The sequence below is a fragment of the Thamnophis elegans genome, chromosome 16, assembly GCF_009769535.1.
Source record: "Thamnophis elegans isolate rThaEle1 chromosome 16, rThaEle1.pri, whole genome shotgun sequence".
Classification (NCBI taxonomy): domain Eukaryota; kingdom Metazoa; phylum Chordata; class Lepidosauria; order Squamata; family Colubridae; genus Thamnophis; species Thamnophis elegans.
In genome coordinates, this window is record NC_045556.1 from 1,676,607 (window position 1) to 1,699,055 (window position 22,449).

A 22,449-nucleotide genomic window follows, 5' to 3' on the forward strand; every position below is an offset into this window, starting at 1 on the left:
GCTCTCCCTTCCCTTCCTTTTTCCTGTACCTTTCTCCTACTCTTCCTCATCCCCTTCCTACCCTCTCTCCTTCTCTTTCTCTCCTTTCCATCCTCCTCTCCTTACCTCTTTCTTTCCACCCTCTCTCCCTTCTCTACTTTCTTCCTTCCTCCTTTCCTTCCCCTTCCTTCTTCCCTTACCTCTCCTTTGCTCCTATTCTTCATCTTTCCCTTCCTACCCTCTCTCCTTCCTTTTCTCTCCCTTCCATCTTCCTTTCCCTTTCCTTTCTCCCTCCCTCCCTTCTCTACTTTCCTCCTCTCCTTCCCCTTCTTCCCGTACCTTTCTCCTATTCCTGCTCTTCCTCATCCCCTTCCTACCTTCTCTCCTCCTCTTTCTCTCCTTTCCATCCTCCTCTCCTTGCCTCTTTCTTTTCACCCTCTCTCCCTTCTCTACTTCCTTCCTTCCTCCTTTCCTTCCTGACATTTGTGGGGATTTCTTAATGTTCTCCTAGACCTCTGAGGTTGCAGCAAGGATTTTGCTGTTTTAACTGAAGGGCAAATCACCCCGATTCTTTGTTTAGAAGCTGAGCAGGCAAATCTAACTTCGGCAGGACAGTGAGCCAGCCTTGAGATCAAAAATTAAGGTTCGTGGGGCGAACAGTTGGATTGGCTGCAATGTGCCCATCTTCCCTCCTTCCTTGTCCTATCCTTGTATTTCCTAATGAAAGGTAGTCCTTGACTTACAGCCATTAGTGACCAATGGCAGTGGCAATGGTGACAACGGGCTTACTCATTGTACTTACTCATTGCAGCGTTCCTGTGGTCAGTCGAAATTTGTGTGCTTGGCAACTGGCACATAAGAGTATTTATGAAGGTTGTAGACTTCTGTGCTCGGGGGATAGCCGTTTGTCACCTTCCCAGTGGCTTCGCTTAATGACTGTATGACTCACTTAACGGCAGGAGTTATTTGCTTGATTCAAGGTGCTGGTTATTACCTTTAAAGCCCTACATGGCCTAGGACCTGGCTATCTACGGGACCGTCTTCTGCCACACACCTCCCTCAGACCAATAAGATCACACAGGATGGACCTCCTCCGGGTACCTTCAGCGGGACAATGCCGGCTGGCGATGCCCTAGGAGTAGGGCCTTCTCTGTTGCCGCTCCGGCCCTATGGAATGAGCTGCCCCCAGAGATCCGGGCCCTGCCCACTCTCATGGCCTTTCGCAAAGCCATTAAAACCTGGCTTTTCTGGCAGGCCTGGGGCTGTTGTAAGGTAAGAGCCGAGGTGGCGCAGTGGTTAAATGCAGCACTGCAGGCTACTGCTAGATCAGCAGTTCAGCGGTTCAAATCTCACCGGCTCAGGGTTGACTCAGCCTTCCATCCTTCCGAGGTGGGTAAAATGAGGACCCGGATTGTTGTTGGGGGCCATATGCTGACTCTGTAAACCGCTTAGAGAGGGCTGAAAGCCCTATGAAGCGGTATATAAGTCTAACTGCTATTGCTATTGCTATGTTGACCCCTTGATGGTGGTCCAGCCCTGTCTGATTGGGTGTCTGTTGTGTTCCTTTTTAACTTGTTGTGCCCCATTGTTTTAATAATTCTTTTTAATTCTTTTTTCATTCTGTAAGCCGCCCGGAGTCCTCCAGGATTGGGCGGCATAGAAATTCAATAAATGAATGAATGAATGAATTAATTAATTAATTAATTAACCGTGGCCAAAAAGTCAAAAAAAAAAAAACGGGCACAACACACTGAACAACCATCTCGCTTAGCAACAGAGAGTTCGGTCCCATTTGTCGTAAGCCGAGGACTTCTAGAGTTGCGTCAAGGTCACGAAGACTTTGAACTATGCAGCCTTGCAGATCTGGTGTCTCGGATATTTTGACCTCGTTTGCCTGCAGTAATAATGCAGCTCCTTTTTTTACTCTAGAGAGAAATGGAAATCTGAGCAAATTGGATGGCGTGTTTTCAGTTTGCACAAGCCAGTAAAGTGTCTTAAGTGAGCTGTGAGTCAGAGATAATTAGCCATTGGCTGACACCGAAAGCTTTTATTCCGATTCGGGAAACTGGACTGTAATTTAACATCGGCCGATCCTCACTTAGAGGTGACATGTTTTTCATTTTTGTTTTGCAGTTCTATGGAGAACACCTCTCTAAGAAAACAAAAGGAAAGAAATATGAATATTAATGGATTTCAGCTGGGCTATAAATGCATGCGTCCTGCAATCTCTCACTCAATATTTGGTGAAGATCTGTGTTTTGTTTTTTTCCTGAAGCGTAATATTAATAATATTAATAATAATAATTCTCTTAATAATAAGAGAAATCTAAACTTTACTGTTTTCATCTTAACAGGTTGCAAGCCAATAAAACCCACGCAAAGTAGTTTCAGCTGGTTTGTTTACACAGTTCAAATGGAATGAAAAATAATAATAATAATAATCAAGTGACATTTCATTAAAAACAATGCCACCTTTAAATACATCGGCCAACGGGGGTGAAAATGGGAGACCCTCCCCAAATCTTTGTTCATTCCTGCCCTTTTTAATGGGATGCTTTCCTACTTTCCAATCACCTTCCAGTTGGTTATCTGCTTTTTAATGGGCCATCAAATTGATGGCAAAATATTCCATTCCTTCCTTTGGTTTGATATTTTTCCTTAAAAGGGAGTATAAAATTCCTCCTTGATGGCCCTCTTAATTAAGTTTGAACATATGAACTCTGCACATTTTACAGAATATTTTTCTGAAAAGGAGAGAGAGATGGATGGATGGATGGATGGGTGGGTGGGTGGGTGGGGTGGATGGATGGATGGATGGATGGATGGATGAAGGAAACATAGTTTTTGCCACAAATTTACTTTCTGAAAAAAATTGAATAAGCCATGGTTTTAATGGTTTAACTCAGTGATTTTCAGCCTTGGGAACAAGAAGTGGTGTGGGCTTCAAATCCCAGAATTCCCCAGCCAGCCATGCTGGCTGGGGAATTCTGGGAGTTGAAGTCCACACCTCTTCTTGTTCCCAAGGCTGAAAATCACTGGTTTAAAATGTGGCCTAGATCATAAATCTTGGTTGCAAATTCTAGTTTCGCGTCTGGTTGAGGAAGTCCCCTCTAATTCAAAGCTCACAATCATTTAATTAAGAAGCTCTTGCGAGGTTTAAAAATAGATTTGATCAAGCAGCCGAACGTCTGATGTCTTCGTAAACCGGGCCGCCGGACCAAAATGTGCCAGAGAAAATGTGTTTTGCGTGCTAGGCTGAATTATTTAATCCACTGCTCTCCACAAGGGACTGCCAAGCAAGTCCTTCTGTCTTTCTGCCTAAAAATAACACGCCTTTTTCATACAGGGTTTGGTCACGTGTATAACAAGCCCCTTTGTGGGTGCTTGCAAACATCCTCTACGTAAAGAGCCTGGGAAACCACAAAAGTTCTGCTCTCTGTGACTTGGGGGTTTGACTTGTGCTGTCTTGCAAACAATCTAAGTAAATATTGCAGAGGTAACCCTGGTCTTACAACTATCCATTTAGTGGCCGTTCAGAGTTACAACGGCCCTTTTAAAAAAAAAAGATGTATTTTTTCAATACATATGAATCGTTGCAACATTTCCCTTGGGGGTCATGTCATCAGAATTCAGAACTGACTCACATTTACGACCGTTGCAGTGTTCTGGAGGGCCACGAGATCCCCCTTTAGCGACCGTCTGACAAGCAAAGTCAACGGGGAAACCGGATTCCCCGAGGTGGCGCAGTGGTTAGGGTGCAGCACTGCAGGCCACTTCAGCTGACTGTTATCTGCAGTTCGGCAGTTCAAATCTCACCGGCTCAAGGTTGACTCAGCCTTCCATCCTTCCGAGGTGGGTAAAATGAGGACCCGGATTGTTGTTGGGGGCGATATGCTGACTCTGTAAACCGCTTAGAGAGGGCTGAAAGCTCTATGAAGCGGTATAGAAGTCAAACTGCTATTGCTATCTATCTGTCTGTCTGTCTGTCTGTCTCTGTCTGTCTGTCTGTCTATATCTATCTATCGGATTGTTGGGGGCGATATGCTGACTCTGTAAACCGCTTAGAGAGGGCTGAAAGCCCTATGAAGCGGTATATAAGTCTAACTGCTATTGCTATTTCTATTAACAACAGTTGGCAAGAACTGCCATAAGATGGGACAAAAAAAAAACAACTGTCTTGCTTAGCTGCGGAAATGTTGGCCTCAGTTATCATCGTAAGTAAAGGACCACCTGTGTCTCTTATTAAAAGAAAACATTTCACCAGGTCTGTAGGTGCAGGGATGAGCATCTGGCAGAAGCAAACAGGATCTACTTTTGCTGGTGGTGCTGGTGTTGCCTGCAATTCCCAGGGCAATTATTGGCTGATAAACAAACTTCTGATCCCGGCAGGTTGTAATTGGCAAAGTGGCAAGATTCGGTTCCTCTCCCCTCCTTCCCCCCGCCCTCTCCTTTTGCTATCAAAGGATGTCTGTCCATTGAGGTCAACCTCACTGTTAGGATGAGGCCAGAATCCGCTGAAAGGCCAGAGGTCCAGCTTCTCAACTGGGCTGCATTTATTTATTTTCTTTTGCAAGCCGGAGGACTTAAAAAATGAAGCGTAATATTCTTTTTTTAAATAAAAGTTTTTTGTTTATACATATATTATTCTTGTAAATGTGTTTTTATTTTCCATTTTCATTTCGTACAGTCACATATATACTGTGCACAACCGGGGCCATATAACATTAAACAATAAACACAGCCATTCCTCTTGTCGACAATACCCCCCAAAATAGAAACCCAATGTACCTCTTCGACCCTCCATACACCCTTTCTTTCGCCCTCCTCCAACTTTCCATTCTTCCCTCCATCATTCCCCTCTATCCTACTTCCCCTCCCCCTCTACCACACCTCTCTCCCGATCCACTCCCTCCCTTCCCTCTCACCCTCCCTCCAGTCCTCTCTCCCACCCTCTCTACCCCTCTTTCTTCTATCCCTCTACTCCTCCCTTCCGTGTATTTCTACTATCTATTAATATATTCAGCTTGTCCTATTTTTACAGTGAAATTAAAGAGCAACAGTATACAAAGTTTTTTATTGAACATAAATTAAAACATTGGACACAGGGTAATCGACCTGCCAAAGTCTTTGTCATGCCTACTAAGATATAAAAATTATACATTATAACCCCCATCCTTATTTACATTCGGTCTATTCAGTATTTACAAATATAAAATATCATAACTCCAATCATGCTGCTTTGTTTTTATCTTATATGTTTTCACTGTTACAGTTTCATATGCAATTCTAATCTCAATAAATCTTAGTCATTGCATATTTTTTTTGTTCCAACCATCGATAAAATTTGTCCCAGATCTTATAATATTCTGGTTCGTCTTCATTCTTCAATTCCCACGTCAATTTATCCAAATGGGCTTTGCCCAAAACTGGAAAAAAAACAGGGAATTTGCACAAGAAGAGGAAGTAATTAGGAAAATAGATGGATAAGAAACACAATACTCTTGAGGAGTCTTTATGTGGCTTTATGTCCACTGTAGGTGTTGAAACCTGGGGGATGAATTTAAATGTTGGCCAGAGAGATGGTTTAAGGCACTTTCCCCCCCCCCCCCCAACCTGGGGTTTTTAAGTTGGACTTCAGCTCCCAGAATTCATCAGTCAGGGTGTGGACTTCAACGCTACGCTGGCTGGGGAATTCTGGGAATTGAAGTCCATGCTGCTTTAAAGTTGCCAAGGTTAATTTTTAGACTTGGCAGGGGAGCCCCTGGTGTGTCTGTGTGTGTGTATAGGTCAACCTCCACATCCTGGCTGTGCCTCTTAGGATTTGTAGTCCAACCACATCAGGAGAAGTGACTCCCTGCCCAATGGGGAGGGAGGGGGTCACCAGGAGTGACTCAAGACAGGGGCTGCTCCGAGCATCCCAAAGGAGCCTCGTTCAAGGTTTCCTCCCCGCTCCCTGCAGGACAAGATACTGGAGGTGCCCACCTTGAAGGAGACCCCAGGGAGATGATGATGATGATGATGATGATGATGATGATGATGATGATGAGACTGGCTAGCAACTCAGCACCTCGGAAAGCGACCTCGGGGCCGGGATGGGGTTGAGGGGGGGGTATATTTCCTTCTCCTTTCCAACCCTTTATGCCTTGTACCCCTCCCCTCGGTGGCTGGGTTTTGCTCCCCCTCCAGGGAGGGAGCCTACCCCCCCCCCCACAAGGCAAGGCAGTCTAGCGTTGAATTCCTCCCCTTCCAGCGGCAGAAGGAGACCGCCCTTCCCCAGCTGCCAATCGGGAGCCATCCAGGCATCTCCCCCCCATCTCAAGTCCATCAAATCCCCCCCCCCCCCGGCAGCGCTGGGCGAGCCATGCAGGTTCCCGGGCGCGGGGGGCGCTCGCTTGGCGCACTCAGCTTCCCGGGCTAAGCAGCCGTCGCGGTGCGCGGAGCCGCCGCACAAAGAGCGGGGGTGTCGCTGCTGCCGCTCCGCCTCGGTGTGTGCCCCCCCCCCGCCGCCACCGCTTCGCCCGCCCGCCCTGCTCTGCCTTCCCCATCGCCGCCTGCCAGGGAGTCGCTCCGAGATCGCGCCGCGCCCGGCCAGGTAAGGGGGAACCGGCAGACAAAGCAGGGATGGGGTGGGAAAGGGAGCTGGGGGTGGGGGGGTTGGCGCCCCTTCCCCATCTCCTCGACGCCCCTCCCTAGGGCTCCCCAGAGAGAGGGGGGAGGGGGGAGTAAGGAGTGATCCGGGGTTGCATTTGAGGCTGGGGTCCTTTTGCAAGGGGAGTGGGGGGAGGGAGGTCCAGAGACCTGCGGTCTTGTTCTGTTCCCCCCCTGCCCCGCCTGCCGCATCAAGGGACCCCCTAGCTAAGCCGTGCGGGCTGCCCTGCCCCCCCCAGCGGTTGGAAGACCCCTCCCCTAAAAAAAACAACTTCTGGTACTTGGAGGCAGGGAAGAGGAGGGTCGCATCCTCAGCGCTCAAGGCCCTCCTGCACCCCCACTTCCTCTGGGCTGGAGGGGGGTCTAGAGAGCCCGGAGTAGCCCCTCCGGCCCTTCGCAGCTTGGGACCCCTCGAGATTTGCAGCAGGAGAGAGCCGAGGGTCCCCAGGAGCTGTGAGTGCAACCGGTGGCCACTTGGCAGGGGTCTTGGGGTGAGGAGGGGGTCTGGCATAGGCAGCCTTAAGCGACCTTCCCCGCTCGGTGGGAGAACAATGCCCCTGAAACCCCCCTGGGCGGCTGGGGAGGGGGCGCCGCTTTCCTCTGCTTTTCCTGCCCTGCCCGGAAGGGTGAGAGCCTGGGGGGGGGAGGAAGGGGCTCCTTGGCTTAGCTTGGGGGTCGCATCCCCTGGCTAGCAGGCTAAGCCGGTGGCGGCGGCGGGAGGGCGTTAAACGGGGCCCCGGAGAGACGGCTGCTTTGCCAGGCAACCCAGAGAGCGAGCGAGATTTTCTCCGCCTGGCACCGGGCGGGCATCGCTTCCTATGCCCGCTATTGTGGGATTGCCAGGCGGGAGAGAGAAGGCGAGGCTGGGAGGGAGAGAGAGAGAGATGGAGATCCTGGCCGTTGCTGCAGGCTGCTCAGCGCTGGGAGGGAGGGGGAGGGGGGATAATGGGTGTCCCCCCCCCCTCCGCTTCCTTCCTCCCACCACCGCAGTCTCCTTGTTTTATTCCAGTTTGACCTGTCCTAGTTGCCTTTCCTGCTGCACCGGGGCTCTGGTGGGGGTTTTCTTGCAGGTTCTGCTGATTTGGGGCTGGGGGGAGGCAGAGATTGCTGGTGGCTAAAGATCTGGGGGCTGCAGATGGTTGGGGCCGGGGGCAGCAACCTAGGAGACCCTCCCTCTATCTCTGTCTCCTCCTAAGAAGGCCTGGAAGTATACATCATGCAGGTGTAAAAATCACCCTTCATGCCCACCAAGAAGGATTTGGGCTGTCCTTCCACCTGTTTTCCAACCTTCTCAGGATTGGTGGAGGGTGGGAGGCAGGGAGGCATTATTTCTCATCTTCTGCAGAGGTGGGGAGGGGTTAAAAGGGGGAGGGTGCATGTTTGTTTTGCTCTGGAACAAGGTAAATGTGGGGGGGAAAAAACCCAGGACGTTAAGATGCTAGGATCCTTCCTTCTTTCATCTCCCCTTTTTTTTGTCTTTCTCCCAAGTTTTGCCTGAATTTGCACACAACCCCTCTGTCCCCCCCCCCGCCCCGCATTTCTTAAAACCCTGCCTTGAAAGCAGAGCCTTTTGATGGAGATTTTGCCTCCCCGTCGGTCGTAATGAGGTCTGTAGGGAGGAAGGCTCAATTAAAAATTCTCTGCTCGTGGGGTAAACAGTGTGACAGATTATAACCGGGGTATCTTCTCCTTCCCTCTCTCCTACTCTCCCATCCCCCTCCTTCCCCTTTCCCACTAAGTGGGTTCTGACTGGATGATGCTTCTCCCCAATCCAGGCCGGGGGTAGCAGGATTGATTCCCCTCTCCGGTTCTCCACCTCATGCTAAATTGAGAAAAACAGTAGGAAGGCTTAAATGCCTGGCAAAACCGTGCTGTGCGCTTATAAATTTATTTCACTTTAGTGTTTTAGAGCCTCTGGCATTTGCAACTTGGAAATAATCCCGCTGCTTGCATTTACGTACTGAGTGACACTTGCATTATAATTGTTGCATTGCTTGTGGGAAAAAAAAACCCCTGTATGTGTTCCTTTTGCATCCAAATACATGCACAACTAGAGATGGGATACTTGGCAGGGACAGGTCCCAAATCCAGCTGGCCCACCACCTCTAGATCCCTCTTCCCATCGCGCCATCCTGATGGCCTTGGGGATCCTCCTCTCTACATCCCCCTGGGTGGATTTGGTAAAGCCTGCAAGATCGAATGGCAAAGGAGATTTTTATTTATTTATTTGTTCAGAATGCAGTTAGCAACGAAGGGCCCTTGCTTGCCAGGAAAATTGCATCGCCTTCGGATTGAATTCGCTGCATATCCATAATGCTGTAAGCTGCCCAGAGTCGTTTCTTTACGAAATGGGCAGCCAATAAATGTAATAAATAAATACAGGTAGTGCTTGACTTATAACGATTCTTTTTAGCTCACATTCAAAATCAACTTGGAGATTATTATCTCGAATCAAAATATCTTCCCAATCAAAGATTATGGTTACCCATAAGGGTAAAATCCACATTTGGTGTGCAGTGCAGTTGCTAGCAGCTTTATCGTTAATGCCAGGGTCTTCACCCAAGACGGTGAATACCAGGGTTTGGATCTCATTTCTACCCTAATTTGGGCCAGGGGTTAGGTGTGTTTCCTTTGTAACGCCATTGTGGGAGCAAGGAAATGGGGGGAGGAGGTGGGGTCTCCCGGAGCTTCACAGAAGACCAGTGGGATAAACGAATCTGGCAGGCTGGTCCTGAAAACAGCTTGCAATGGAGGGGAAATTCTCTTGACCCAGCTGGTTTGAGCATCGTCTGGTCCGATATAATTCCATTCTTAATCCTGGGCCTTAAGGGGTCTTCTTCCCTACTTTTCAAGCGTTGATTATGCCAAGAGTTGCATTGAGTATATGTTGATGACACCACTAAAAAATGTCGTGTCTCAATACAGCTCTCTAAAGCAAGGTTGCTCAACCTTGGCCACTTTAAGAGGGGCGGACTTCAACTCCCAGAATTCCCCAGCCAGCTGGCTGGGGAATTCTGGGAGTTGAAGTCCGCCCCTCTTAAAGTGGCCAAGGTTGAGAAACAGTGCCTTATAGACATCTCCGTGCTGCAGAAAACCCCCTCTGGCACCTTCCAAAAACGGACAAGCCCCTATAAATCTAGAGAAAGTCAGATTTTGTACAGTCCCAGGATGGCCCCTTGTGGCCCTGCCCTCTTCCCTCCCTCTCCCCCAGGCTCCTGAGCTGCCTGTGGGCCCAGCGGAGCTCTTTCCAAAAGAAAGACAGGAAGCCAACGGGCGAAAGAAGCTTTATTTTCCATCCATTTGAGTCTTTCCACCAAGCCCTTCAGTTACCTGGTTCCAGGAGACAAATAGGTTGCTTGCATTCTGAGGTTCGGCCCCTTATCATCTACCTGGCGCTCGATTTCTGGAGTAATAAATGTCTCCTTTCCAATTAAGGTGTTGTTGTGATTAAACGGTATTCTTCCGGAGTGGCGGAGATGGCTGCGGTCAGGTTTGGCAATGCTTGCACTAGCATTAGTGCAAAGGCTCGGGGGGGGGGGGGGAGATACATAGAGACAGTGAGAGAAAGAGAGAGAGAAAGAGAGACAGAGAGACAGAGAGAGAGAGTCACAGAGAGATACAGAGAGAGAGAGAGATACACAGAGAGAGATACACAGAGACAGTGAGAGAAAGAGAGAGACAGAGACACACAGAGATACAGAGACAGAAAGAGACAGAGAGAGTGAGAGAGAGAGAGAGAGAGAAACACAGAGAGACAGAGACAGAGAGAGACAGAGAGAGAGAGTGAGAGAGACAGTGAGAGAAAGAGAAAGAGAGACAGAGAGAGAGAGTCGCAGAGAGATACAGAGAGAGAGAGATACACAGAGAGAGATACACAGAGACAGTGAGAGAAAGAGAGAGAGACAGAGAGACAGAGACAGAAAGAGACAGGGAGAGAGAGAGTGTGAGAGAGAGAGAAACACAGAGAGACAGAGACAGAAAGAGATAGAGAGAGAGTGAGAGAGACAGTGAGAGAAAGAGACAGAGAGAGAAAGAGAGACAGAGAGAAAGTCACAGAGAGATACAGAGAGAGAAAGCGAGAGAGACAGAGAGACAGAGAGATATATAGAGACAGTGAGAGAGACAGAGAGAAAGAGAGACAGAGAGAGAGTCACAGAGAGATACAGAGAGAGAGAAAGAGAGAGAGAGACAGAGAGATTCACAGAGACACACAGAGATAGAGACAGAAAGAGAGAGAGAGAGAGAGAGAGAGAGAGAGAGACTTGGTTGAAATGCAGCTAAGTGGCAGACTGAAGGTACCATTGATTGACAGATTCGAGGAGCAGGTGAAGAGGGTGGATTGGCCCATCATAGGAGAGAGGCGGGGCCATGGATTAATTACTCAGACAAGTAGTGAATCCAGTTCGTCCACCACTTGCGACCACAATTAGGCAACCGGCATTTCCGTTGTTAAGTGAATTGTGCCAGTTTGAGAGCTGGTTTTGCTGCGGTTGTTAAGGAATCCCTGCCATTGTGTAAGTGAATCATCTGCTTGTTAAGCGAATCCAGCTTTCTCATGAGCCGTGCTTGTCGGAAGGTTGCCAAAGACCGTCACGGAAACCTGGATGATAGAAATACATCCCGATGCAAGTGATTGAATTTTGGCCATGGGGTGTCAATGTCATAAGTGAGAGGACTAGTTGTAAGTCACTTTTTTCCGCGCCGTTGTAACCTTGAATGAAAGGTTGTAAGTTGAGGACTATCTGTTTGATTAAAGGATTGTGCTTCGCTTTAGTTTGAGCTATCAAGCGGTTATTTTCCGTTGGGTCAACGCTTGGGGTGCAAACCGGCCTGTCGTTTTGATGCAGAAGAATGCCCTGTCAAGTTCGCTTCTGAAAGATCAGAGGACGTTTGATGGACAGCACGAAATTATGTGACTTGAATCCGCCTGAGGCCCTGAGCCTCTCCCCCCCCCCCCACATGTCTTGCAACAGCCTGGTGCCCTCTGCAGAAGACCCCGTCCTGGAGAACCTCAAGGGCATCAGGTTGGAGCAAAGCTGAAGCTCTCTTTTGCTCCTTGGTCATGTGAAGAGTGGCTAGTGGGAGGAGAGGGGGTTGTAGATGTGCTTCCTGCAATTAAGGCACATTAGTTGACCCATTGATTGTCTTGCTAGCTTGCCCCTTCCCATCCATGTTTTAGAGGCTGAGGCCGCAGCACAATTCTGAAGATAGGACGCATGGATGGCCAGGAGAATTAGAGTCATTGTTGGTGGAAGTGTCCCTTTGCAAGGACATCCCGTATGACCTTCAGTGGCTGAAGAATATCAAAAGGAAGGGCATTATTTCTTTCCCAAAATTTTGTCATTCGCCGACAACATTGTATTTGTTTAACAGCAGAATCCTGCATGTCTATACGTGGAGGGGAGACCCTTTGAATACTGAATGGGAGGCAGCATTCATCCTGACAATGGAACACCAAGGTTGTCCCCTGTTTTTTTGAGTGGAGGTGTCCAACCTTGGCCACTTGAAGACTTGTGGACTTCAACTCCCAGAGTTCCCCAACCACCAACCAGGTCTTAAAGGGTCCAAGCGGGCACCCCTGTTTTAAGGAATGCCACTCCAGGATCCAAGCTGGGATTTTTGCAAACGGAGCAGGGATTTCTCCTGGGGTTGGGGCTGCCTTTTCCTGAAACGCGGAGCTGATGAAATCCTCTGCCATCCAGGGAAGAACCTTGGTGGGTTTACAGATTCAACTCTTCCAGCTGAACCGACTGGAAGATCTGAAGCTGTTGCAACGGAACAGCCAATCTGGAGAAGAGACGCAGTTAGCTAGTTATTATTAATTTGGTATAAAGAGTAGAATGCAAGGACCGATTAAGTAGCCAATAGAATAATAGGGAAATGTTAGAAGGAACGAAGGTGGGGAGAGAGAGGAAGGAAGGAAGATGGATGAGAAAAGAAAGGAGGGAGGGAGGGAGGAGAGAGAAAAAAGAAAGGGGGGAAGGGAGAGAAAGGAAGGAGGGGAGAGAGAGGAAGGAAGATGGCTGAGGAAGAAAGGGAGGAAAGAAGGGAGGGAGGAAAGGAGGATGGGAGGAAGGTGGGAGGAGAGAGGAAGGAAGGAAGATGGATGAGAAAAGAAGGGAGGGAGGGAGGAAGGAGAGAGAAAAAAGAAAGGGAGGAAGGGAGAGAGAGGAAGGAAAGGGGGGAGAGAGGAAGGAAGATGGATGAGGAAGAAAGGGGAGAAAGAAGGGAGGGAGGAAGGGAAGGAGGATGGGAGGAAGGAAGGGAGAGAGAGGAAGGAAGGAAGATGGATGAGAAAAGAAAGGAGGGAGGGAGGAAGGAGAGAGAAAAAAGAAAGGGAGGAAGGAGAGAGAGGAAGGAAGATGGATGAGGAAGGAAGGGAGGAAAGGAGGGAGGGAGGAAAGGAGGATGGGAGGAAGGAAGGGAGACGGACGAAGGAGAAGGAAGGGAGGAAGATGGGAGAGAGAGGGAGGAAGGAAGACAGATGAAGAAGGAAGGATGGAAAGAGAGAAAAAAGGGAGGAAGGAAAGAGAGAGGAAAGAAGGAAGCAAGACAGATGAGAGAGAATGAATGAATGAATGAATGAATGAATGAAGGAAGGAAGGAAGGAAGGAAGGAAGGAAGGAAGGAAATAACCTTAAGATCCACCAACTCGGAATATCCTCCTCTTGCCCAGGACGGTTGGCTGAGAGGAGGAGCCGCCCAGCAGGCTCCAGGGGGAGCCATGTCTCTCCCATTTGCTGCTCCCAGTTGATTCCGAAGGGACAGCTGGGGCTTCGCATGCAATGCACAGCGCTGGGGTCTCTTCTCCATAAAATACCCCCCCCCCCACTTTCAGTTTGGCCAGCAGAATGAACAGGCCCTGAGCAGTTGGGGGGGAGGGGATGTCGGAGGGGATGGAAGAGAAGCATTGCATCCTGCATGGGAGATAATTCAATCTCCTTCTCCCCCCACACACAAACACTTAAAAGCAGGCAGATAAAATCAATGGGAGCTTTTTCTGGCGGGGGGCTCAGTTTATATTTGGCTTCAATGTCAGATAAGTGAATTGATGCCAGGTTTGTACTTGGGAAGTCACAACAATGTCTTTAGAGACGCCTCCTTCTCTCCGTGGGGGGGGGGGTGCGGGGGGGGGGAAGGGAGGCAAAGCCTGACGGGCTGGCAGAGATAGTCTGTGTGTGTGTGTGAGAGAGAGAGAGAGAGAGAGAGTGAAAGAGAAAGAGAAAGAGGAAGGAAGGAAGGAAGAGAGAGAGAAAACGAGAGAGACAAAAAAGAAAGAAAGAGAGAGAAAGAGGGGAGAGAGAGAGAGAAAGAGAGAGATAAAGAAAGAAAGAAAGAGAGAAAGAAAGAAAGAAAGAAAGAAAGAAAGAAAGAAAGAAAGAAAAGAAAGTAAAGAAAGAGAAAAAGAAAGAGAACTTATGTCCACAATTGAGCCCAAAATTTTGGTTGCCAAGCAAGAGCGTTGATAAGTGAGTTTCACCACATTTTACAAGTTGGCCACGCCTACCCAGTCACATGACTGCCAAGCCATGCCCACAAAATAGGCCACAACCACAAAATAGGCCACGCCCACAGGGCAGGTAATTAAAAAAAAATTGAAACCCACCCCTGATGCGTGTGGAGACGACCCGGAAAACGCTTTCTTCCTTTCCCCAGGGGTCTTTTGCCAATGTCTCCTCTCGGCACCTGCTTCCCATCACCACGAGACCTTCGGCTTTCACCCCGGCTAGGTTTCTAGTCCCTTACGTTCGATTAAGGAAATCTGCAGGCCAGGGACAAAAAAAAAAAAAACACGGGTTCCTCGTTCAAATTCAATTGCTTCTTCCTTCGGCTTCGCTTTATTCCCACTTTTGATCAAAGTGTTGTGTGCCCCTTCACTTGATTTAGAACATGCTGGCTGGGGGATTCTGGGAGTTGAAGTCCACAGGACTTAAAGTCGCCAAGGTTGAGAACCACTGCTTTAGAACAAGGATTGCCAAGGGTGGCCCGGTGCCCTTGTCACTTGGCATGGCTGCTAAACCCTCATTTCGTCCAGCCCTCCAATCTTTCTGCTTTTCTCTTTTTGGGGGAGTGGGGGAAGATCAAAGCAAAATAGCTGTGGATGGTAACAGCCAAAGAAACTCGATGTGCCTTATAGTGCTTGAAAGAGAGAGAGAGAGATCCCTGCTGGGGCTTTTTCGTTTTCCTGGCAGAAAAATAATCAGTCCTTTGGTTTCAAATTCATGCATGTTGTGTGTGTGTGTTTCTGTGTCTGTGTGTGTAATGTGTGTTTGCATGCGTATGTAGCGTATATAATGTAAGAGCAGATTTTGCAACCCCTTCCTTTCTTAAAAATGCAGATTTTATTAAAACAACGTTGTTGTTTTTTAAAAGAGAAAAAGAAAAGAAATGGGCTTGCTGTGTTGGGAATGTAAAAACCCACAAATGCCATGCCTGGTTACTCACAGGCTCGCTGTGTTTAGATTCTCAAATGTGCATCTTAAGCCCCATTTCACATAAATACTACAATTTTCTACGAGGAGATATATGGATGAGACCCCCCCCCCCAAAATCATCTTCTTTTGATGAAGCTTTATTATGCACTTGTCAAAAGGAGCCATGCATTCGTTCGTTCGGGTTTTTTTAAAGGAGCCATCTGCTAACAGCTGAACTAATTAGAAATGTTTTCAACCCCAAAAACATTATTACGATTATTTAACTCCTGGGAAGGAAAGCCATGCTCCAGTCCCCTCTTTGGCAGTGGAGGAAAAACTCATCTCAACCCGTTGGTGTGAATGGGGAGGACCTGGGATTGAACAGTTGACATGGCAAGATCTCAGAAGGATTTGCGTGGATCAGGGCGATCGCTTCCTACGAAGAAAGGGAGGGAGGAAAGGAGAAATGAAGGAAGGAAAGGAGAAATGATGAAAGGGAGGGAGGGAGGAAAGGAGAAATGAAGGAAGGAAGGAAACATGCAAGGGAAGAGCGTGGGAAGGAAGGAATCAAGGAAGGAAGGAAGGAAGGAAGGAAGGAAGGAAGGGAGAAATGAAGGATGGAAGACATGCGAGGGAAGAGAGTGAGAAGAAAAGAAAGGAAGGAAGGAAGGAAGGAAGGAAAGGAGAAATGAAGGAAGGAAAACATGCGAGGGAAGAGAGTGAGAAGAAAGGAAGGAAGGAAGGAAGGAAAGGAGAAAGGAAGGAAGGAAAAGATGCGAGGGAAGAGAGTGGGAAGGAAGGAAGGAAGGAAGGAAGGGAGGGAGGGAGAAATGAAGGAAGGAAAACATGCGAGGGAAGAGAATGAGAAGAAAGGAAGGAACGAAGAAAGAAAGGAAGGAAGGAAAGGAGAAATGAAGGAAGGAAGACATGCGAGGGAAGAGAGTGAGAAGAAAGGAAGGAAGGAAGGAAAGAAGGAAGGAAGGAAGGAAGGAAGGAAGGAAAGGAGAAATGAAGGAAGAAAGACGTGAGGGAAGAGAGTGAGAAGGAAGGAAGGAAGGAAGGAAGGAAAGGGGAAATGAAAGAAGGAAGACATGCGACATGCGAGGGAAGAGAGTGAGAAGGAAGGAAGGAAGGAAGGGAGAAATGAAGGAAGGAAAACATGCGAGGGAAGAGTGAGAAGAAAGGAAGGAAGGAAGAAAGGAAGGAAGGAAAGGAGAAATGAAGGAAGGAAAACATGCGAGGGAAGAGAGTGAGAAGGAAGGAAGGAAGGAAGGAATGTTGCATCAACCCCGTCTTGGCCCTGAAATAGAGGAAACAGTAAGAAAGAGACTCAAGATTCCCTGCCTTGATTCTCTTGCATATCATAGGAGGCAGAGAGAACATTTCCCAGACTTTCAGATCCTGTGTCCTGTATACCCTGCAACAATAAAGGAGGGTTCCAGGAGCGTTTGTGGGGTCACACGGGGCTCACATCTTCTCCCAGGGAAGGTGGTCTCCAGTGGTTGCTGATGAGTAAGGAGGTTCAAAGGCCTTTGAGAAGCGGCTGTCCAGATGGTGTTGGATCCAGACCCTGGTTCTGCAGCCAGTCCTCTTGGTATGCGGATTGAAGGGCCAGAGAATGCAATGTGGAGGAACCCCCTGGATTCTTAGATGGTGGACCTCCATGGCCCCTTAACAACTCTGGCATCTGGCATGAGTAGAGTTGCAAGATCAAAGGCTCAGAAGCTACCTCTGAAGGCCATCCCAAGCATCATGGCCTCATTTCCAGTGGTACATGGAAGCATTTACCTTCTCGGTCTCTTCCCAGAGACCCCGTTGTGCATGTCCTAGAAACTGGGGCATGAAGACACGTAGCTTGAGTTGTAGCCTCCTCCTGGAACCAATCCATGGTGGACCTCTGTCTGTAAGAGCCATTCAGAAGATGCCTCCAACCAGGATCTCACTCTGCTCTGCCACTTCCCGTCTTTCCCCAGCAACAGTCATCTTTTAGGGAGTCTCTCTCTCTCTCTCTCCCTCTTCCTCTCTCTCTCTCTCTCTCTCTCTCTCTCTCTGTGTGCACACTCTGATTTCTCCCTTTATCAAATGGTTTCAGAGACAGAGTTAGGGCGAGATGGATCTCCTGTGCCTTCACCGCTGGGTTCGGAGGTTTAGAGAGATTACTTAGACAGCAGGATTTAGAATCTGCCAAGGCAGCGTTTGCGTGATATCGCTGGGGAACAGTTCTTTATAAATCCTCATCTTTCCAATGTTAAGCTTTTATTATTATTATTTTTTTCCCCATTGCAGAGCTGAATAGTAATTTTCTCCTAACCATCTCTGGCGATTCAAATATCTTCAGAGTGTGGAATTTTTAATCTCAACTGGCCAGGAGAAGGGAGGGAGAGCCGTCAGTATTAGGCGGCGCTGAATGTCCACTTCCTCTTCTGAAACGACTCCAATCAATTAATCAATCCGTATAGAGCTGTAAGGGACCTTGGAGGTCCTCTGCTCAAGCAGGAGAGCCTCTACCATTCCAGACAAGGGAAGGGAGCCCAGTCTCTTCTCACTTCTCCAGAAGTGAGATGATGAAGAAGAAGTCCCTCTGGATCATTGTGGTCCATCTCTGGATGGGATCTCAGCTTCTTCTCTGAAGGACAGAGCAACTAGCTCATCCAGAAAGAGTTAATTGCAACAGCTGGTTTTATCCTACTTACTCACTGGAGGAGCAACCTGTGGATGGACTGCCGGGGCTGGTTTCTCCACCATCCACCACACTTGAAGGCCAAGAGGCTCTTGTGGGGGAGACTCAGCTGTTCTCCACTTCATCGCAGCAGAATCTATATGTTCTCAGGAATAGGTTCCTGCTAAGATATCTTAAGAGAGAGAAATGGTTCTTGCACTTTAACTTATATACAGATGGGGAAAGGTCGTTTCAACCTGGAAGCGCCCACAAAGTGAGGACTTGTAGATAGGCGTGGGCAACAGCAAAACTTGTAGGTCTCCTGACACGGAAGTACAAAAAGGAGAAGGTCTACATTTCCCTCTTCATTGGTCCATCTCTGGTTGAGTCCAAAGGCAGTGGGGTGTAGCAGTTAAAGTTCTAGCCAACTGTCTTGCCATGCAAGCCCCAGGCATTTGGGGTGGTCTTTCAGCCCAACCTACCCAAAAAACACCCAACCAGAAGACAGGGCGAAGCAAAAGTCTCTCTTGTTGCCAAAGGAAACGCCCCAAAGTAGAGGTTCAGAATGGCTCAAGGGTGCAGAAAGTTCCTTCTAACCCAGTGTTTCTCAACCTTGGCAACTTGAAGATGTCCGGACTTCAACTCCCATAATTCCCCAGCCAGCATTCGCTGGCTGGGGAATTCTGGGAGTTGAAGTCCGGACATCTTCAAGTTGTCAAGGTTGAGAAACACTGTTCTAACCAGTTTCCCTTATTGTTCCTCACCGCTAGGCAGAAATCTCACCAAATCAAAGCAACGTCATGAAAGATTTGCTCTGAGAAATGATAGAGTAAGTAAGTAAGTAAGTAAAATCTTTATTACGGTCAAAGACCAGCGATACACATTAGTTTTTGCACTATATTAAAAAAATGCTAACATTAAAATATAATTAAAAAGTATTGACCTTAAAAGTGGAAATAACACAATGGTCCAGAGATTGTTAGAGATATGTCCAGATAATTGGTACCAGATGACAACTATACTTCTGTAGCCAATTTTTTCCTTATGGACATTGCAGCAGCACAGAACTTTGCCACTGCAGACGTGGTAACCCGGTTAGTGTCCTGGAGGAGAAAGCCTAGATAAAAATTGTCTGCCCTCCCTGGTAATATCTCTAATAAGGGGAGAATATGTGCAGACCTACAAGCTCTGTATAGCTTGCAGTGTAATAGAACATGTGAATTATCTTCCACTTCTCCTTTACCACATATACAGACCCGTTCTGCTATAGGTGTTCTCTTATACCTGCCCCGGAGGAGTGCTGAAGGGAGAGTGTTAAATCTGGCTCTGAAGAAAGCTATTCCTTCTTTGCGCAGTGGCAGTATCGTAGTCAATGAGGTTTATCCGAGGCGCGATTATTGCTAATTGATAGAAGAGAATCTTTGTCGCTCAGGGGTGAACTGTGGGCTTCTTGGTGCTCGCAGAACTTGGTGGTTTTCTCGCAGACCTTTCGTGACCGAACTAGGTAACATTATCAGTGCATCATCAGTGATGTTACCTAGTTTGGTAATGAAACATTTGCAAGACAACCATCAATCTCAAGAGAACACCAAGGAGATGTAGATGTAGATGTAGATAAATTTATTTATAGGCCGCCCTTTTCCCTGAGGGGACTCAGGGCGGCTTACAACTTATGTGGGAGGGGATACATACAATGACGTATAGAACAATACATAATTAAAAAAATAGAGCAACATTCATCATTCGGGCGGGGACGGATTATAATCTTTAATCCCAGGCCTGATGGGATAGCCAGATCTTGAGGGCTGTGCGGAAGGTCTGGAGGGTGGTGAGGGTACGAATCTCCACGGGGAGATCGTTCCAAAGGGTCGGAGCTACTACTGAAAAGGCTCTCCTCCGCAGTCATCTCCCCTTCTTCTGACTGCGGTCATCTCCCCTTCTTCTTCTTCTTCTTCTTCTTCTTCTTCTTCTTCTTCTTCTTCTTCTTCTTCTTCTTCTTCTTCTTCTTCTTCTCCACTCTGCACACCTCCACACCTTTCTAGTACTGTTGAGGTGACCTAGCTGGGTCATGAAACGTCTCCAAGAAATCCCACCCTCTGGGATCCTTTGCTGTCTCTTGTACCCTCTGGGATGCAGCCCCTCCCTCTCTTCGGGGAATCCAGACTATATTCCACCACACTGTTTCTCTGGCCTAGATCTACCGGAAGTCCCGTGATTTCCCTCCGCCGCTGTTAAGTAGATGAATCGCTCCAAGGCAGATATACAGCCTCTGTCAGTTTCATGGCCTTTGGGGTCAGCTGGGATGCGTGTCTGTGCGGGATATTTCCTGACCCCGAGATGTTATATATCTTAGGATGAGGGAAAGCTTTGCCCAAGAGCAGCGCGGGATAAATCTCCTTTGTGGCGGTGACTTGACAACTCCCCTTCCAAAATAAATGATGAAGAACTTCAATCTGCAGGCAAGGGAGTCTCGTTTGCATGACAAATTGGAGCGCCTTCCCCGCCCGCCCACCCCTCCGTTCCCCCCCACCCACCCGCAAAGGGCTTTGGAGCAACAGCTCCTTGTAAATCTTAACAGGCTCTAATAATATAATAGATGATGCATTCAGGGCTGGTGGAAGAGGGCTGCAGGAGGCGGGGTGTGTCTGTGTCTGTGTGCAGCTCCCTTTCTCTTGTTCTATGGAAGCAGTCCTCGGCTTAACGGCTACATTTCCATGAGCCTAATTTCCGTCATAGGTCAAAGTTGGACCTGGTTTTACAACAATTTTTTTCCCAATTTTTTATTTTATCAATTTCATATATACATTCACAATTATATGATCTCATAACTGTTATTAATAATATGTATTTATAACTATTTTTTCCCCTACAGTTGACAATATACTTGAAAATTGCTTTCTTACTATCCCATAGATCCATCTTATCTTACAACGGTCCTACTTCTTCTTCCCTCCCTCCCTCTTTCCTTCCCTCGTTTCTTCTCTCCTACTCTCCTTCCTTCCCTCCTTCCTTCCCTCCCTCCTTCCCCCTTCCCTCCCTCCTTTCTTCTCTCCTTCTCTCCTTCCCTCCTTCCTTCCTTCCCTCCTTCCTTCCTTCCCTCTTTCTTCTCTCCTTCTCTCCTTCCTTTCCCCCTTCCTTTCCTCCTTCCTTCCCCCCTTCCTTCTCTCCTACGTTCCCTCCTTCCTTCCCTCCTTCCTTCCTTTCCCCCTTCCTTTCCTCCTTTCTTCCCCCTTCCTTCTCTCCTACATTCCCTCCTTCCTTCCCTCCTTTCTTCTCTCCTTCTCTCCTTCCTTCCCTCCGTCCTTCCCTCCCTCCTTCCCTCCCTCCTTCCTACCCCCATTCTTCTCTTTCTTCTCTCCTTCCTTCCTCCTCTCCTTTCCCTTCTCTCCTTCCCCTTCCTCCCCTTTACCCTTCCCCTCTTCTTCCCATTCCTCCCCTCTTTCCTACTCTTACATTCCCTCCCATTCTTCCTCTGCCTTTCCCTTTCTCCTATTCCTCTCCTTTCTCCTCTCCTTCCTATCTTTCCTTCTACTCCTCCCTCCATCCACTCTAACAACAATTTTTATGGCGGTGATCGTGAACCAAATCCAGCACCCCCCAATGGGCGTCTTGTTGCCAGAACTGGCAGAAAAGGTTGCGAATCAGGGAGCCAGCTTGCAATTGTATGACTCAAAGAGGCTGCAACATGAGAGCTGGTTGCCAAGTTGTGGGATTGTGAGCACAAGGTTGTACATGCGAATATTTAGAAATGGATAGGTAGGGAAGGAGCCATGCTGCCTCGAGAATTCTGGGAGCTGACGTTCACACATCTTCAAGTTGACAAAGCTTGGAAACACTGGTCTACAAAAGGAAACAACAGCACTTGCTCTGTTCTCCTTCCTGGAATCAGCCCTGTGAGTAATACAGATTGAATTCTGCCGATTGGCACTTACACGGTTGTAGATGGCAAACTAGTTTGAGGGAGGAGTGGATTTCAGGTTGTTTGGGTCACACAGTTGAAACTTCTGGAGTTTACACTGAAGTGACGACCTGGGTCACCATGGATCATATGGATGGGGTGGTTATTTTGCACTCATCTGCTTCCATTCAATACTATTTGCTGGCTTTGGATACAAAGCTGACCATAGCAATAGACTTATATACCGCTTCATAGGGCTTTCGGCCCTCTCTAAGCGGTTTACAGAGAGTCAGCATATTGCCCCCAACAATCCAGGTCCTCATTTTACCCACCTCGGAAGGATGGAAGGCTGAGTCAACCCTGAGCCGGTGAGATTTGAACCGCTGACCTGCTGATCTAGCAGTAGCCTGCAGTGCTGCATTTAACCACTGCGCCACCTTGGCTTTAGCTGGTCTTCATCTCTTCTGGATCTGGGTTCCTGGAACCAGGTTTCCTGGCTCCTCTGCTTTGTAATAAAAGTAGAGATTTGGGGGCGATCTTGAGAGAATTGGGGGGGACTCCTATCCGTGTGAAACAAATCACAGGCCTGAAAATGATAACGAATGAATACGTTGTTAGTTTTATCAGCATGCAGAGTGTTTAGTGATGCATTAAGCTATTTCTTTGCTTCATTATGCTTATCGATCACCCTATTCCAAATTAGATTCTCTGCAATAGGAATACCTTCTCATTCTGCTTCTCCAAAGCCAGGGAAGTGTTTGGGTAACTCTGCAGTACTGAGATGCATATTCTATTTTTTTTTTTTTTAAAGCTGGTTTTGAAGCCTTTCTGGCATCTTCTGCCCCTTCCAA

General features: G+C 48.0%; 1 pseudogene; it reads left to right on the forward strand.

The window, feature by feature from the left end:
* The first annotated feature begins 19,043 nt into the window (after positions 1-19,043).
* On the forward strand, positions 19,044-19,276 carry LOC116519723 (annotated as a pseudogene).
* The last annotated feature ends 3,173 nt before the right edge of the window (positions 19,277-22,449 follow it).